Source organism: Ascaphus truei, chromosome 18 (genome assembly GCF_040206685.1).
Source record: "Ascaphus truei isolate aAscTru1 chromosome 18, aAscTru1.hap1, whole genome shotgun sequence".
NCBI lineage: Eukaryota > Metazoa > Chordata > Amphibia > Anura > Ascaphidae > Ascaphus > Ascaphus truei.
Window position 1 is genome coordinate 31,258,980 of NC_134500.1, and position 15,853 is coordinate 31,274,832.

General features: G+C 39.0%; 1 pseudogene; it reads left to right on the forward strand.

The window, feature by feature from the left end:
• The window catches only part of LOC142469200 (uncharacterized), a 47,467-nt pseudogene extending 38,634 nt beyond the window's left edge, over positions 1–8,833 (forward strand).
• Positions 8,834–15,853: the final 7,020 nt, after the last annotated feature.

Here is a 15,853-nt window from a genome sequence, read left to right on the forward strand (position 1 = left end):
TTTGGCCTGTTTGTGGATGCACAAAGGTTCCTTAGAAAACTCACTATAAAAAGGTTTTTTAGAACAAAAGAAGTAGAGCAGAGAACATCTGACAATTTGAAAAAAGATTCTACAGAGAATTGCTCAACTAATATGTCTATAGGAACACCTACTTTAGTCCATTCCGGTTTGAAATTGCCTTCTATGTTTTACCCTAAATTTGCTAAGGGTAATAACTTAGAGGTATTCTCGAATCTGATACAAAAAGATTTTGAAAAATTGGTAGAATCAGGAAAAATGTTTGAAAATAATCTAACAAATTCTGAGAGAACAGCTTTAAAAACTTTACAGGAAGATACATCTGTAGTGATTAAACAAGCTGATAAGGGGGGCGGTATAGCTATCCTAAATAGAAAAGACTATATTGCTGAGTCCAATAGGATTCTGGGAGATAGCCATACCTATTTACCTTTAAAAAAAGATCCAACGGCAGATTTCTTAAAAGATCTAAAAATTCTGCTAGATAAAGGAAAAATGGAAGAAGTAATAAACAATGAAGAATATAATTTCCTGTATAGAGATAACCCCGTTAGACCTATATTTTATTACCTTCCAAAACTACACAAAAGTATTATTAACCCCCCAGGAAGGCCCATTATTGCAGGCATAGACTCTCTAACGTCCCATCTATCCGCCTACATAGACGTCTACTTACAAAAATATGTAAAAGAACTTCCCTCCTACCTTAAAGATACTACTGACATCTTGCGTATCTTGGACAATCAAGTCTGGGAAAAGGGATGGTATTTAGTGACGTGCGATGTCACCTCACTATATACCTGTATAAACCACCGAGATGGACACGAGGCAGTTGACAGAGCATTAGCCAAAGATCTAGAGATGCCAAATGAACAGACTAACTTTATTCTTGATGGTATCAAATTTATTTTAGAGCACAACTACTTCTTGTTCGAGGGTACATATTATCTACAGAAATGTGGTACCGCCATGGGCACGAAGTTTGCACCCAGCTACGCAAATCTCCTGATGGGAGCATGGGAAGAAGACCATATATGGTCTGTTGCGGAGCTGGGTGAAAATTTGTGCCTGTGGCGAAGGTACATAGATGATATCATCTTTGTGTGGAAAGGTGACGAAAAGGGACTTATCCAGTTCACCCATTATCTGAATGATAATTTGCTAAATCTACATTTTACATGTGATTACAGTCAGGAAAAAGTGAACTTCCTTGACTTAGAAATTTACATTGAGGATGGTCTGATTAAAACCAAGACCTTTTTTAAGGGTGTTGATATTAATAACTATATATCTATGGATAGTTGTCATCATCCCAAATGGCTGCAAAATGTCCCATATGGGCAAATACGACGTATAAGGAGAAACTGCTCTGACGATCGCAGTTTCCATACCCAATCAGCTTTTTTAAAGAATAGATTTAAAGAAAAAAACTATAAAGATAAGGATATAAGAAATGCTTTAATAAAAGCTGAAAATCTAGACAGAAAAGATTTGTTGTGTGAAAAAAGTAAAAATCAGTTGAGTTCAAAAAATAACTTTGAGTATTCATTTATTACAAACTATAATAGTCAATCAGAAAAAATCTCAAAAATTATTCATAAGTATTGGCATATTGTTAAAAATGATTCCGTACTGGGAGAGATTGTACCAGATAAACCAAATGTTATTTTTAAAAGAGCTAAAGCCTTAAAAGAAAAACTGGCACCTAGTGCTTTGCAAAAATTAAATCCTATTGCAAACAGGTGGCTAACACAAAATAAAGGCTTTTACGGTTGCACTACATGTACGGCCTGTAAATACAGGACGGATGATAAATTTAGTTTTATATCACACGTAACAGGAAAACGGTTTGGTATAAAACAACTTTTAACATGTAAAACGGATCATGTAGTATACCTTGTTTCTTGCCCATGTGGGCTACAATATGTGGGTCAAACTTCAAGAAAAGTACAAACACGTATACTTGAACATATTGGAAATATAAGACGAGGTATTACAACACACTTTCTGTCTAATCATTTTATTCAAAAGCATAACGGAGACACATCAGGTCTTAAGTTTACTGTATTAGAACAAGTGTTACCACACTGGAGAGGTGGGAACAGAATCATCTCTCTGAAAAAGAGAGAGAGTTTCTGGATTTTCACCCTAAAAACACTTGTTCCACTGGGACTTAATGTGGACTTCGAATTAAATGCTTTTCTATGAATGATGTACATTAATTATGAGTATAAGTTTGTATATACAAAAACTTACTAATGAAATGTACACTAAAGAGTAAAGAATTTGATAGATTATATATATTGTTATAAGTAACACTCATTGTGTCTTTCCTCTTCTTTTTCTTTCCCTTGGAGATACATCAATCGACGTTTTCATAATTAGAGAAATGTGTGGAGATTATTTTATTAATTCTATTGAGTTAGATGTGTTTTACCATTTGTTATATATTTTTAGTTCTGAGTAAAAATATGGTTTTTATTGTTATATATTGTATTAAAGAATAAATTGTATTTTAATATATCTGTATAAAATTCTGATGAGATCTGTTATAGCGGTGAGTGTAAATGATTTACCCAACTAATTAGACCATCATACGTGGTGACCTATGGGGAGAAAGGTCACTTTAATTGGGAAGGGTATATATAGTATCCTCCCATGGGTCTACGTCACTCCTGACGAAGCCGTCCACCCTATACGGCGAAACGCGTAGAGCGTAACCCTCAACGTGCCATCCTGAGGGAGACAGTCTCCAGCTGATGCTCCGTTGGCGCCAACTGTTCCGTGAAACCCGGAAGTGACGTATCGGCATCCAGTCTGCAGTACAGGAGATACCGGTGGAGAAGTCAGACGTGCAGGAGGTCCACGAGGTCGCGACTCGGCGTTCCATCTTTAAACCTGTTACCCACGCCTGTTTGAATCTGGTATCTTGTAAGCCTTGAATTTTACCATTTCCGGATAAATTTGATTTGGCTTTTTTATCCTTGGCTCTGTTGTCTCTCTTCTGGGATATTATTCTCCCTAATTATATGCTGTTTATGGACTATATTCCCTAATCCAGCACTCTGTTGCTCCTTGGAGCCCTACCGTTTATATGTTGCTTTATATACAGTATACACTATGGTAGTTTGTATATATTTTTTCAGGTATTGACGCTCCCCTGGTTCCGTTCCATTATAGAAACACAATATGCCGGGACACCTTCACTGCCGGCCTGCCTTTGGTCCCTGAGCAGGGAGGACATGCAGAATAGCAAATTTAAACTAGGCCCGATGAGACACACATGGGAGACCTGGATGAAATGCAAATTCAAATTTAAGCTCACAACACCTCATTCCCAACTTACGCCAATCCACAAAAATCCGAAATTCCCACCTGGCTGTGAGCCCAGACAATTTGATCAATTCAAAGCCAAAAATATTAGAGCGGTTGCCGACCTCTTGAGCTTCGGGGAGTTCCTGAGTTATCAAATTTACAATCCAAATATGAAATGGTAGGGCTGAATGTATTCAAGTACCTACAAATTCGACATTTTATCCGAACTTTAACCCCAACTTTGGAATTTCCCCCTCTCACTGGTTTCGAGCTTCTCTGTCAAGAAACAGCCCACCAGAAAGGTCTTATATCGCAAATTTGTGCGGAACTGGAGAGGGTCATAGAAGCCCCTACACACGACTACATGCTACATTGGGCAGCAGAATTGGAAATAGATATAGACCGAGAGGATTGGGAAAGTATTTGGGAAAGTGCCTCAGGAACTTCTATATGTACCACAATCAAAGAAAATATATACAAAATACTGTTTCGCTGGTATCTTACCCCAGTTCGAATAAATCAAATCTACCCTCTGGCTTTCGATCTATGCTGGAGAGGCTGCGGTCAAAAGGGGGACATGGCCCATATTTGGTGGACATGTCCGGAAATTCAGAAGTATTGGGAAACTATACAAAATTTAATAAAAGAGGTCACAGACCTCACAATACCCATTGACCCGCTGACCTACCTACTGGCCAGACCCCTAGAAACGCTGGATCGACCAACAGGCAAATTAGTCTCCTTCATTCTCACCGCGGCTAGATGTGCGGTGGCAGCCGCCTGGAAGAAGGTGTCTCCCCCCTCCAAACAAACAGTTAAAAAAAGGGTGCAAGAGGTGATGGAAATGGAGAGACTGTCAGCCTTTCTGAAAAGGTCCACTACCTCTTTCAACAATACATGGGACCCATGGCTAACACAAATGGCTCTCCAACACCGAAATGCCCTATAACAGCACAAAACAAAGGCCCAAGCTGTGGACACCAAGGAGAAGGGGAACAATGCCCCCCTTCTACCTCCCCCCCTCTCCCTCTCCTCCCTACCACTCTCGCTTCCCTTTTCTGTTTCCATACTCGCGCCACCCCGGCAGACCCCAGAGGGTCAGGGGGACGTTGAGACTTTTCCCCCCACTCCAGATAAAGTTAGAAAAATCTGTATTAGGCCAAAATATTGTCAATACTCAAAATGCTGTGAAATGTTATAAATGCCTAATAAAAAAATTTGAAACAAAAAAAAGAAAGAGGGGCTTGACCACGGCTGACATCAGAGTAGGCGTGACCAGCAGGCTCGAAAAGCCAAGTGCATGGGAAATATGATTTTAGCCAAAAGGAGAGCAGACTCTATGGCTGCATCCTCCCTGGCTAACTCACTGCCACCTGCAGGGCCGGCTCCACCAAGTCTGGAAACTACAAAAGGTGTCTCCGCAGGGTGCAATTTGTAGTCCGGACCTGGTCATTCGCCCTTTCCTCGCTCACCAAACGTTTTCACACCTCTGGACTTCCTCTCCCCTTTGAACTACATACCCTATGGAGACTTGCTGGCACCTTAACTAGTTGCCCGGGCAAGCTGCATAGAGCCTTATAAGAAATGTATCAAACCTAATAAAATATACTTTAATACATGGGGGACATTGGGGAGATTCATGACTGTAAGAGACTTAGGACTGGGATATTGGGGCTCGAAACTCAGGAGTCTGGGGGACTCTTGACAGCCGCTGTGTAATTCTATCTGCATACCGGCAAATAGTGCCTGCACATCATGTAGAATAAAGGTACTACCAGTAGGTCCAGTACCCGAACTTCTGCAAACAAAAGAATTGCATTCTTACCCAAATATCCCACCAAAACTTACACACAGCAAGTTTCATGAGTGGGGTAACGGGAACATGGATAGTGGAAAAGCAGGGGTCACTTTAACTTTACATGTACATATACCTGGCCCCTGTCTTATAGTGCTGTGTAGCTGCCAAGGACCCAAGGGCAACTAGATGGGTTAACCTTGATTATGAAGCCTGGTTATCCTTGCCCGTCACACACGGTCCTGCAGCTGTTTCCTATGAGGGGTCCTAAGCACACAGGACACCCCTAGCTTATAAACTCACAGGGGACAGTTTAAGGGAACCTAGTTACAGGGGATATGTTAATACACTTTACTGACCCCAAGAGCTGACAAAGATAGCCCATTACACATGTTTTTTAGGGGCAGCCACCCGGGCTTCACTTTTATTATGAAGGCTGGCTGCCCCTACCGTCACAGCCTCCCTGTCTAACCATAGTTAGCCGCACCTCTTTTACTTAAAATACTTCACTTGTAATGAGCTATACAGAGATCTTAGGACAGTTGTACATACATAAATCTCTAATGAAACTAAATCTATGAAGATTTGACATTATAAGTTCTAGAAGGCCCTTCAGATCTCATTCCAGTGGTAAAATAAATTAAACATGGTTCCTTATCTTTGCCAGACATCTTTTCAACAATTAGCCTGTAATCAATCATTCATGTGCTTGACTACAGGACATATACCATTTCTTACAGTATATCTTTTTGACACGTGTCATGCTCAGCTACAGTATGTTAACCCTGTGTGTTCCTGGAATGAGTACAAAAAAAAAATCAGTCACCAAAACATATTTTAGTTAGTTTGCAAAAAATAACTATATGAAAATGTACATTAACCCCTGAGGTGCTTCATCTTTTGTCACAGTACTTCTTCAGGTTCATTACCTTTCAGATATTTTATATTCATTTAAATGTTCAACCAGAAATGTAAAATGATTTAGGCTATTAATTAACTTCTTTACTCAGATTGCATTTATTTCTAACAGATGGATCCATGAACAGAAATAGAAGTACCCCTCCAGGATGTCACTCCCCTCTTTCCTCACCAGATTGTGTAAACGAAGATAACAGTGTTATTAAAAATTATTTGAGCCAAGGTACACCACAGAGAAAATCTATGAGAATTATGAGTAAGGAATCAACTTCATGTAAAGAAGGAAATCACACAGATTCCCACAATTATACACTCAGAGAATGTACAGGGTCAGAATATGCATCTACTAATATTAAGAAGTGTGACAAAAATAAAACTGAAGTTCACAAGAACTTGTCAATAATAACATATAAGTGCAGTGAATGTGGTAATTTTTTTAATAATAAATCAACTTATACAATTCACCAAAGAACACACACAACACATAGGCTGTATAACGACTCTAAATGTCTGAAAGGGTTTATTAGTAACTCAAATTTGGTTAAACATCAGCAACTTCACAAGAGAAACAAGTCTTTTGTTTGCTCTGAATGTGGAAAACATTTAACTAATAGCTCACATCTTAGTGTACATATGAGAACTCACACAGGAGAGAAGCCATTTGCATGTTCTGAATGTGGAAAACATTTTATTATTAGCTCAAATCTTGTTGTACATAAGAGATCTCACACAGGAGAGAAGCCATTTGCATGTTCTGAATGTGGGAAATGTTTTACTAATAACTCACAGCTTATTAGTCATCAGAGAATTCACACAGGAAAGAAGCCATATGTATGCTCTGAGTGTGGGAAATGTTTTACCTCTAGCTCAATTCTTGCGGTACATAAGAGACTTCACACAGGAGAAAAGCCATTTATCTGCTCTGAGTGTGGGAAATCATTTACCCAGATCTCAAATCTTGTGGTACATAAGAGAAATCACACAAGAGAAAAAACGTTTGCATGTTCTGAATGTGGGAAATGCTTTACCAAAAATTCAGATCTTGTTAAACATCAGAGAATTCACACAGGAAAGAAGCAATATGTATGCTCCGAGTGTGGGAAATGTTTAAGTAATAATTCATCTCTTGCTGCACATCAGAAAATTCACACAGGAGAAAAGCCATTTGTCTGCTCTGAGTGTGGGAGATATTTTTCCCAGATCTCAAATCTTGTTGTACATAAGAGAAATCACACAACAGAAACAGTTCACATGTTCTAAATGTGGGAAATGTTTTACCAATAACTCAGATCTTGTTAAACATCACAGAATTCACACATTAAAGAAGCAATATGTATGCTCCGAGTGTGGGAAATGTTTAAGTAATAATTCAGCTCTTGTTGCACATCAGAGAATTCACACAGGGGAGAAACCATTTGTCTGCTCTGAATGTGGGAAATGTTTTTCCCAAAAGAAAAATCTTTTGGCACATTGGAGAGTTCACACAGGAGAGAGGGCATTTACTTGATCTGAGTATGGCAAGTGTTTTTCACAGAGTTCAAATCTTATTAAACATCATATAATTCACACAGGAGAGAGGTCATGTATGTGGTATGAATGTGGGAAATGTTTTTAACAGGAAATCAAATTGTAATTCACAATGAGACATGACAGAAACAATGTGTTTGCTCATAATTTGAGAAATGCTTTTTCCAGAATCAGAACTTAGTGAACATCAAAGATAACACCCAGAAAAAAAACCCATAAACTATTAGGAAGGCCACTGTGAGAGTCATGGATTGTTCTCTCAGAAAATTCAATAAATTAAGGTCCATATTTACTGTGGTGCCCTCCAATAAGACACCTTCACTTGACTGGAATATAAAGAATGTTTCAGCGCTGGAAGGTGATTTATTGAATAACCGCACTTATTAAATATTGGCCTAAATATTTTAAAAGGTTTTTACAACATATAAACATGCTTTTTACATTAAACACAACAAACACACACAAGCGCACCACAGATTAGTAAAAGGTGTATCACAAAATTTAATACAATTTAATTAAGGTCACTGTGACCAAAAGACAATAATCAATAAATAAAATGTACAAAACAAAAGCACATAAAAATACACATATGAAGCATGTACTATGTATGGTAAATCACACCCTATAAATGCTAAACCAAAACATATCTTCAGTGAAGTAAACAACTAGATGAGTTAAAAATACATCCACTGAGGATGTCTAATAACTCCTAGAAAGAACAAACCCAATTGTGGGGAACGAAACTAACCAGAAGAAGTGGCAGCAGGGGCTCAGTGTGGACGCAATACTGTCCGGACACACAAACACACGGCAGGATAACCTCTCCGCAACCACTTCCTAGGGATCTCGTTCCAGCCAAAGGGAGAGTGCGCACAGCTGCCTCTCGTGACCCCTACCGGTTACGCAATCAGTGCTTCATCAGGAGGTCATGATTGAGGCAGCACATGCGCATTAAGTACCCCTGATCACCATTGAAATCAGCTGGGTAATGAGTAGTTGCTAAACGCGACCCAACAAATAACATTAATCAAAACAATGTGGCATAGTGATCACCAATGAAATCAGCTGGGTAATGTGTTGTTGCTAAACGTGACGCAGCAAATAGCAGTAGTATAAACAATATCTCATAGTGTAATGATATGCTGAAAGTGCCCAGTGAGAGAAAATGTATTAAGACACATAATGAATAATGTTGCTGAATGCAACGCTATACACAAACATATATAAAGTGCCTAATGTAAATGTGTTTAAAGCATAATAAAAATCTATGCAAATAAGAAGTGCCTAATAAAGAAAAATGTGTTTAAGGCATAAAAATTATGCAAGTACAAAAATCAATACATAGTTGCTAATTACACATACAGACTAATAGAGAATACACTTAATAATAAAAACAAATGAGACTATAATAAATCAATAATACGATAAATAACATGAATAAATCTATAAAGATACTATTCCATAAAAATGTTTCCATAAAAAATGTTTCCATAAAAATGATGATGACTATCAGGTATGACACAATATTCTATCTAAGGAATGGTGTTAATTCAATTAACTCATTAAACCCCTTTGGCTGTTTAGATTCAAAAGTATATATCCCAAATTGTTCTTTTTGTAACAACAACAGGTCTCTATTTCCGTCTTGTTTTTTTAGAGATACATTCTATACCCATAAATTTTAAAGATGATGGATTACAATTATGAGCCTATTTGAAATGTTTCAGTAATGGGGTTAGGGGTTGTCCCTTTTCCACCATTTTCAGAACATTTTTAATATTCCGTAGGTGTTCTAAGATACGTAATTTCAAAATTTTCCTTTTGTTTTGCCTATGTATTGCAAATTTGAATTGCATTGCAATACTGTCACAGCCCACTTAAATCTCCAACATCACCATAATTATTCGGGGCTGTTTGCTTTCACAGCCGAACTTGGACTACAAGTTGGTACTTGGTTACATCGCTGTTCATACCACTGAACTTCAAATTATATTCGTTGTTATTAAGAGATGCCACGAAGTCAAGGTAAGAACATTCACTGCCCTCCCAAATGATCAAAATATCATCTATGTATCTCCTCAACAGCTTCAGCTGTGGAGGAGATGCACCGACTATAGATACAGACAGTCCCATGTATAAATTTGCAAATGATGGGGCAAATGTAGTCCCCATCGCTGTACCTAAAATTTGAAGGAAATAACCAAAGTCAAACAAAAATAATTGTGACTTAGTATAAACACAATAGATTTTAAAATAAAATCAATCTGTGAAAAAGGTAATGAATTGTGAGTGACCAAAAAATGTTTAATAGCCATTACCCCCATCAGATCACATCAGACAAGGAAAAGATCTCACTCAGAACAGGCAAGCTTGGAGGGAAAAAGTCCGCCCCCAAAGAAAGGTACCCAGAATCAAAGACACTGATATCTCATGGAATTTTTAACCTATCTTCTTTAAAAATCGATGTTTCTCTATTTGAAGTGCTAAAGAAGGGTTTATCATTTGCCCCTACAGAGAACCCTAAGGGTTTTAATATATATATATAGATCTACAAAAATTTGTGCGGAAACTCACATTGCACTGGCACTTTTAAAGGAGTAAAAATGTATGACCAAAGAAACAATGACAAGGCCCATGTTAATGAAGATTGTAATGATCCCATTCAAGATTTTGAGAATCTTTTGAGGGAAAGTGACCTTGACATGGTAGGCACCAAAAGTGTTGTACATAATGGTTATAAACCAAAGTCTTCTTTCCCTACTTTGCCAGGGGTCAATATATAGAGCTCTTTGGTAAAATAGTGGACCAAGATTTTAAGAATTTATGTAACACCAAGAAAAATCCATTCTCATATTCAAATCTAAACTCTAGTGAAATACAGAGTATGAGAGCATTAAAAAAGAACCCCAATGTCGTTGTACGTTCTGCAGACAAAGGAGGAGGGCTGGTTCTCTTAGATTTAGTGGACTATCAAAAAGAAGCTGAAAGAATGCTTTCTGATGAAACCTCATACCAATGGTTAAAAACAGATCCCACCAAGGCATTCAACAGGTTGTGTAAAGAACATTTAGAGAAGGCTCTTGAGGAGGGCATTTTGAGTATAGCAGAGTTCGGTTTCCAGTTTGTATCAGCTCCCACTGTCTCCATTTTTTATTATTTACCCAAGTTACACAAATCCCTCACTAATCCACCTCGTCGCCCTATCATTTCTGGTATTGATTCTATTACTTCACATTTATCGTTATATTTGGATTTTTATTTACAGCCATTAGTCACCTCACTCCCTTCTTTTTTGAAGGATACCACTATGGTCCTTCACACTTTAGGAGAGTTCCCTTGGAAAGAGTATTGGCCACTCTAGATGTACAATCTCTGGCATCCCACACTCCAGGGGGGTGATGGCCATTAAACATTTTTTGGTCACTCACAATTCATTACCTTTTTCACAGATTTTATTTTATTTTAAAATCTATTGTGCTTATACTGTCACGATTATTTTTTGTTTGACTTTGGTTATTTCCTTCAAATTTTAGGTACAGCGATGAGGACTACATTTGCCCCATCATTCGCTAATTTATACATGGGACAGTGGGAGTCTGTATCTATACATGATGATATTTTGATCATTTGGGAAGGCAGTGAATGTTCTTACCTTGACTTCGTGGCATCTCTTAATAACGACGAATATAATTTGAGGTTCAGTGGTATGAACAGCGATGTAGCCATTCAATTTTTAGATCTTGAGATTTTTGTAGAAGGAGGTGCCATCCAAACAAAAAAACACTTTAAAGACACAAATGTCAACTCATATTTACATCCCACTAGTTGCCATAATCCACAATGAATTTCTAATATCCCTTATAATTAATTTCTGCGATTAAAAAGAAATAGTACTACAGAAAACAACTTCAACACACAAACTGACTTTTTAAAGGATAGATTCCTTCAGAAAAATTATAAGGAATCCCTCATTAATTCATCCATTGAGAGAGTCAAAAAAGTGAGACATCCAACATTGTTACAATATAAACAAAAATTAAAGAAAAATCAGGATAATGATGGAAAAAGAAAGGTGGGATCTATGCAAAAGATGCCATCTTTAATTACCTAATTCAATAGAGCGCATAGTTCTATAAAAAAAGATTATGTACAAACAATGGGGAATTTTAAGTTAGACCCTTTGTTGGGTCCACTTCTACGGTCTAAACCTGATATAGTCTTTAGAAAGGCCCAAAATCTGAAGGGGATACTGGCACCAAGTCAAGTGAGAACTAATACCAAAGCCCCTAAAGACATTAAAACCCAACTGGGAATAGTTGGGAATTTTAACTGTGGGAAGTGCAAAGTTTGTAAGCAAATGATGACTGGGAAACAGGCAATGTAATCTGTCACACAGAAATCATATTCTATCTGTAATTTCATAAATTGCCTTACAACTCACGTTATATATGTATTGCAATGCAATTCAAATTTGCAATACATAGGCAAAACAAAAAGAATATTGAAATTACGTATCTTAGAACACCTACGGAATATTAGAAACGTTCTGAAAATGGTGGAAAAGGGACAACCCCTAACCCCATTACTGAAAATGTTCAAATATGTTCATAATTGTAATCCATCATGTTTAAAATTTATGGGTATAGAATGTATCTCTAAAAAAACAAGACGGAAATAGAGACCTGTTCTTGTTACAAAAGAACAATTTTGGATATATACTTTTGAATCTAAACAGCCAAAGGGGTTTAATGAGTTAATTGAATTAACACCATTCCTTAGATAGAATATTGTGCCATACCTGATAGTCATCATCATTTTTATGGAAACATTTTTTATGGAAACATTTTCATGGAATAATATCTTTATAGATTTATTCATGTTATTTATCGTATTATTGATTTATTATAGTCTCATTTGTATTTATTATTAAGTGTATTCTCTATTATCTATTAGTCTGTATGTGTAATTAGCAACTATGTATTGATTTTTGTATTTGCATAATTTTTATGCCTTAAACGCATTTTTCTTTATTAGGCACTTCTTATTTGCATAGATTTTTATTAGGCTTTAAACACATTTACATTAGGTGGGATGAGGTGGCCGGCAGCCCTACGCGTCCCCTCGCACTTCTCATAGCAGCTCCACACCGATCCCCACCATCCACACTCCGATTCCCCCACCCCAGCCAGCCCTGCTCCGATTCCCCCCCGCCAGCCAAGCTCCGATCCCCCCCAACCAGCCCTGTTCCGATTCCCCCCGCCAGCCAAGCTCCGATCCCCCCCAACCAGCCCCGTTCCGATCCCCCCCCGCCAGCCAAGCTCCGATCCCCCCTGCCAGCCAAGCTCCGATCCCTCCCTGCCAGCCAAGCTCCGATCCCCCCTGCAAGCCACGCACCGATCCCCTCCTGCCAGCCACACTTGATCCCCCCCTACAAGCCACGCTCCGATCCCCCCCTGCCAGCCACGCTCCGATCCCCCCTGCCAGCCACGCTCTGACCCCCCCCTGCCAGCCACGCTCCGATCCCCCCTGCCACCCAAGCTACAATCCCCCCTGCCTGCCATGCTCAGAAACCCCCCCTTTTCAGCCATGCTCCGATCTTTGCCCTGCCCCCCCCACCAGACCCGCTCCCCCCGCCAGACTCTCCCCCCCCCATGCCAGCCACGCTCTGATCCCCCAGCAGCTAACACCAAAGGTAGGAAGGTAGGGGGGGCTGTGAGTGTGTGTTATGAGTGTGTGCAGTGTGCTGTGAGAGTGTGCTGTGAGTGTGTGCAGTGTGCAGTGTGTTGTGAGTGTGTGCAGTGTGCTGTGAGTGTGCAGTGTGTGTGCCCACTTTATGAGCAAAATAATCTGTGGTACAAAGAACATACAGAACTCTTGCTATTTCAAATTCACTTATATTGGCCTCATGGCCAGAAATGATTAATAATGTTTTTTTTCTCAGATCTTAAAAACAGTGTAGTTTAACAATATTCAGATTTGATAATGAATCCAATTAAAAGAAGACTTTTTTTTTTTTAATATTCGGGGTCCACGCTCAAACCGCTTTATAGCGGATCGCGCTATAACGGGGTTGAGCTGTAGTAAGTAAAAAATCAACATCAATCCTAATAGAGATCATCCACCTGGAGAGTTGCATTTAATGCCATGGAAGCCATAAAATGGTAAAGTGTTTCATCATGTTGTGAATGAATTTAACAAGAGCCCTGTTAAGTTGCAACTTCTTTTTATAATTCACCTTTATTGGCTGACATGAGATGGTTATTTTCTTTCCTCTTGTATAATATGTACTGATTTAATAGGCGTGCATTATTTGTATTGAGTTTAGTAGTCATCCTTTTTTCTTCCTTAGTGTGAGGAAAATGGGAATTGTATAGAGGCTAGGCATTAGACCGCTTTTTATTCATAGAGATCTAGTGTATTAAGATGCATTCTTTATTATATTAATCTTACTGTATGCTAATAAAATGTGTATTGCTTTAATCAACAAGACTATTTTCTTTTTAAAAACTTTATCCAGAAGGTTTAGAGGCTACAACCTTATGACAGCTTTGTCTCTATCATGAATGATATAGCTGTGCAGATCTTTTGCATTTTTCAGGAGGCAAAATCCCAATCTACAAGCTAATTTCTTAGTGTCACGGGAGACTAGTACTTTTAACACCAAAACCTTCCAGGGAACACGATCACCAAGGACAGGACAAAGTAATTGAATAAATGGGGTTTATTCTGGAAGAAAGAACTACACAGAAATTACATACACTCACCAACTGGGGACCTGGGGGAAGACTCTTGCCTCAATAGGTGCAGGGATCCTCTTCAGTAGCTTTTACTCTATCCGCTTCACGTCCCGGTATGAAAGTGCCATTTGCACAATAGCCACTTTGACTCTGTCACCAGTTGTAGCTCCATCAGGCAAGTAGGATCCCTCTCAGGATCCCAATAACACGATCTGCAGATGAATCTGGGTGAATCTGAACTGCTGGGCTGCCCGGCTCCTTTCATAGCTCCCGGCAACTGATTCTATTAACCAGTCTTCTACCTCCTGCTGGGTAGGTGCTTCAGAGTCTATGGAATACAATGGGCTCTACTCCGCTGAGAGCCCTATTCCCAGATCTGATCTGCTGCTTTTCACCACCCACCATTAGAATGGAACCCCCATCCGCCCCCACCTTTGTCCTGATCATATAATTTCTATGGAACAGCTCAGCTAAGTGAATGGCTAAGTCTCCTTCCATATAAACGATACTTACAATAACCTGAGCACCTCGATCCCCACCGATGGAGAAACTGAGCAGGAGGCACGTCACTTTTGGACTTTTTATATCCTGGAGACACATCCCTATACTTCTGTGGACTTACACTGGTCTGGTCTGTAGAGAACTCTATCATAGATCTCTATCATTGTCTCTCTAGGCTCTGCCCAGGACACCTTGTCAGGGCTTTCTCTATGCTTGCATTATAGACTCAATGAGTCTGAGTATCCCTGTTAGGGATAGTATAGTGTCCCATATTTGGGATATTTGAGCTCAACATATTGCCTAGACAGGCACTCATTGAACTTGATGCAGGAGCCCAGTATCCCTTATAACATTACTATAGGTGCTGTACTGATTTATCTCCATTTGGAGTGTTATTTGTTTATTCATTGTTTACATCTAGTTGTTCACTTTTCTTAGGGAGATTTCTTAACAGGGTCATAGGGAAGTGTCATTGGACACTTTTTTTGCCCTTTGGAAATTGTCCTGAAGAAGGGGTTTCATCCTGAAATGTTGACCCCCACCCCTTCCCCTGTATTGGTGCACCTTCTCCCCCCCCCCCCCCATTTTCCCTGGGATTTTCGCTCCCTCTGTTTTTCCTACCCTTCCCCTTCCCTGGTTTCCCCCGCTCCCTCCTTGTCACATATACTACACACTTTTTTTGCTACTTACACCCCCTTGGGGGTTTGTATTCTTATTGCTGATTAAATCAGTTTGGCTTTTTTAATTTTTCATTGGTCTTTTGTGAGTGCTGGGAACATCATTTTGTGGATGCTTACAGTCACATAACACAATTTACACATTACAGGGCTGACTCTCACAAATACATTTCAGTACTTGCTCATAGATCACAAATCACTTTACTTTATATTGCTTGCTTACTAGACTGGGAAATTGCATTTACAGGTAATAAAGTGCTTTGAAATACATCTTACATACACTGGATAACAGTTGGTTGAATAAAAATTTACTGAGACAGACAGTTTAAATGGTTTTTGGTGTAGCTAGCTGGGCTTTACCTTCA